At 37.6% G+C, this 3893-nt stretch overlaps 1 non-coding gene across 1 annotated transcript; it reads left to right on the top strand.

Annotated features, from left to right (window-relative positions):
• Window positions 1-3578: 3578 nt before the first annotated feature.
• On the top strand, window positions 3579-3685 carry LOC128578634 (U6 spliceosomal RNA). Its single transcript, XR_008377773.1, has one exon. It is a non-coding gene; the product is annotated as a U6 spliceosomal RNA (small nuclear RNA).
• The last annotated feature ends 208 nt before the right edge of the window (window positions 3686-3893 follow it).

Below are 3893 nucleotides of genomic sequence, written 5' to 3'. Positions count from 1 at the left end.
AGTTTCTGTAGTATGGGTATAAGCTGTTCTTTGAAGTTTGGTAGAATTCTGATGTGAAGCCATCTGGACCAGGACATTTTTTTGTTGGGAGTTTTTTTTTATTGTTTCTTTTGTCTCAGTGCTTGAAATTTGTCTGTTCAGGAGATCTATATCTTCTAGATTAAGTCTAGGGAGAGAGTGTGATTCCACGTCATTGATTCATTTCCTCCACATTGTCAAATTTCTGAGCATAGAGTTTCTTGTATTATTAAGATAAACTCTTGTATCTCTGTGGCATCTGTTGTTATTTCTCCTTTGGAGTTTCTGATAGAGTTTACTAGAGATTTTACTTTTCTTTCTAGTTAGTCTGGCAAAAGGTTTACCTGTTTTATTTACATTTTCAAAAAAACAACTTTAAAAAAATTATTAAGTCATTTGTACATAGATCATAAATACATTTATGCCATTATGGGATTTGATGTGTTGATTATTTGTACTTGGAGTGCTTGGAGTGCTTACATCCTACTAATCAACATAGCTTTCATCTCATTTACCCAATTACAGCATTAAGACATTTGTGTTCTACACCTGATAGATTCAACTTGTTTCATTAATTTTCTGAATGTTTTTTGTTTGTTTTCAATATCATTAAGCTCTGATTTAATTTTGGTTATTTCTTTTCTTTTGTTGGATTTAGGGTTAGATTGTTCTAGTTTTTCCAATTCCATAAGATATATACTGAGTATGCTAATGCACTCATTTCTGTTTTTTGAATGTATGCATCTAGTGTAATAAATTTTCCTCTCAAGACTGCTTTTGCTGTATCCCACAGGTTTTGGTAACTTGTGTCTTCATTGTTGTTATGTTTGAGGAAATAAAAAATTTCCTCTTTTATATCTTCCTGAAACTAAGTATCAATGTAAACTTGCTTAGTTTCCAGGACTTTGTGTGGGAATAAACATTTTTGTTAGAGTTGAGATTCACCTTTATAGACTTGTGGTCTGAGAAAAGACATGGTATTTTGCTGAGGTTTGATTTGTATCCTAGGATGTGATCTATTTTGGAGTATGTGCCATGAGCTGACAAGAAAAAGTATATTCTTTTGCTTTGGGATGGTGTGTTCTGTATATGTCTATTAATCTCATTTGTTCTAGGGTCACAATTAAGTCATTTGTATCCTTGCTTAGTTTCTGTTTAGAGGATGTGTGCAGTTCTGACAGAGGGGTGTTGAAGTGCCCAATATTACAGTATTATGGGATACCATGTTGCTTAGACCCCTCAAGGTCTGTTTTATAAATCTTGAAGCACTTAAATTAGGTGCCATAAATGTTAAATATTGAGATGTCTTCTTGTTGTATTATCCATTTGACCAGTATAAAGTGTCCTCATAGTCCCTTGGGGAGAGGTTGCTCTGCTTTGGTTTTATACTTTTTTAGAAATTCTCTGTCCATTCCTTCTGTGTGTTTTCTTCTTGTTCACTTTTTTCTCCTCCTTTTTCCTTCCCACTACTTCCTTCACTTTAAGTTACCTTGCCTCAGAGCTTAGGCATTGACTTGCCCCTTTGGTTTAAGGTTAAAAAGAAGAAAAGAGGAAAGAGAAAGAAGGAAGAAAGAAGAGAGAACAAACAAAAAAAGTGGGTGAAAGAAGAGAAAGAGAGTAACAGGAGAATTGGTGTTGCTCAGCAAGGTCTCATGCCACATTCACAATTCTAGGACTTTGGCAGGGGCGGGAGTGATATGGCTGGGTGAGTTCCTCATAAGAAAGAGCTTCTTAGAAGCCTTGCCAAAAGCGGGACCCACTTCCATCAAATATGGAAAGAGAAAAAATAATCAATAGTATATTCCAGTGGGGCCCTACCAATATTGTCTTTCCAAAAGCCAAAGCTAGGTCACCCTAGACTGTGACCTCTTGTCCTCCTTGAACCAAGCCAATGACATGACCCTCCCTCATCACCAATGCCATGACCCCCCCAGCACTCAGAGAAAGGAAATATAATAAAAAGAGATAAAGAGAAATTCATGCTGTAATGATGGGAAAAGGAGAACAATTTCTACTAAAAGAGCAATGAAAGGAGAGAAATATAAAAGAAAGAATAAAAGTGGCTGAAATACCATAACAAAAAAATGCATTGCAATATATTTCTTGGTGGCATATTTTGCTGTGGTATACAGAGATGGAGAATGTATGCTGTTTTGCTGTGAAAAATTAGGGCCGGATAGTACTCTCTTTGTTGCAGAGGATATTTGGTCCTGCCTTCTACTCTTAGTTGCCCTCATTCAGGGCCTGATTATTTCATTAGCATTTGTACCCTTTGGGATTGAGTCTAGCCAGATTACTAAGGCATCATGACTCACAGAGTACCCTAACAACAATTCCCAGGACCACTCAGCTCACCCCAAGGATCCATGCCTGAGCTCAGGAGGCACACCTGAATTGGCTGTTCACTACGACCTTGCAGAAGGTTTCTCACACATGGCTTTCCCACAGTGGTGGTGCCCCGCTAGCAGCTAAGCAGATGGGAAAGCCACCTCACCCAGTATTCAATCCCATCCTCTGGACACTGTTTAAGTCCACACACTTGTTTAAGCCTTTCAAGGCAACTCCAGAGAGCAGTTTAGCCCCAAATCAAAAAACTGCAGGACAGCTCCTTCGATCCCCAGTCCTCCGTGGGTGGGCTGGCTGGTCATTCCCTGCCCATTTTTGAGCCTTTGCCTTCTGTTGTTGGTTTTCATCAGCTCCAGACTTCCTCACTGTCTACTGTGTTCCACCACTGCTTCACTGTGCCCCCATAGTGATGTCCCTAGGTGGGTTCTCCCAGCCAGAGGTGGTTGGAGTTTTCTTTCTCCTGCCTCACACAAGTGGCTAGTAAGGAGATGTTTCTACTCCACCATCTTGCTCCATACAGTTATGCTGGTAAAATGTTGTAGGTCCATTTGGGGAATGTTGAGAGAAAGATTCTTTCCTCAAAGATAACTGTCTTCTTCTTCATTCATGGCATTCTAAATCTGTAAACTAGTTCACATCTGAGAATTAATGGAGACACCACAATTTTTTTAATCCAAATTGGACTTTCATTTATAGGATCTATATATTTTCTGCTTATGATGATAAACTAAGAATTTAGTAGGTTTCCTATCTATTTCACTTCTAGGAACATCACCATCCACTAGTTAATGTCAGAGACCTACAAAATACTAATTGCTACTTTGACTCTTCCATCCATCATGAAAATGATGTCCACCTTGCTTTGGAGGTTCAGTGCCACCAGTTGGCCTCTGACACTCCAGGGTCCAGTCTGTCTCATTGCATTTAGGTTTTCCAACAGTGAGGTTGTCATAACCACTGTAAGGTCTGGCCAACAGAGAAGAGCAATCACAGAATACTTCAAGGATACTAGGGCTCTCCTCCTCATGGGTTTGTTGTAGTTGTGGTGAAAAGCACTTCTATATACACACATATATACATATATGTACATATATTTATATATATACATGTATTTATGGCATATATATGTGTGTGTATATATATATATATAAATCCTTGCATTCCTAGACTAATAATGTTAAGAAATAGTGCACTCTATTAAAAAATAAAAATTAGTGCTCGCTTCGGCAGCACATATACTAAAATTGGAACGATACAGAGAAGATTAGCATGGCCCCTGCGCAAGGATGACACGCAAATTCGTGAAGCGTTCCATATTTAAAAAAATAAATAAATAAATAAAAATTATATATGTTCTAAAATAAGTAAAAAGACATAAAAATGTATCAATACAGCACATGTACAGTCATGTATATGTATGTGAATGTACATGGACAAATACACATACACAAAAGTCCATAACTCTTGTCTATACTAACTATAAATAGCTCAAAATAGGAATAACAATTTTTAATTCAAAGTAACAGTTG

Source organism: Nycticebus coucang, chromosome X (genome assembly GCF_027406575.1).
Source record: "Nycticebus coucang isolate mNycCou1 chromosome X, mNycCou1.pri, whole genome shotgun sequence".
NCBI classification, from domain to species: Eukaryota; Metazoa; Chordata; class Mammalia; order Primates; family Lorisidae; genus Nycticebus; species Nycticebus coucang.
Note: the sequence above shows the minus strand (reverse complement) of the source record. Positions and strands in the feature narration are given on the sequence as shown.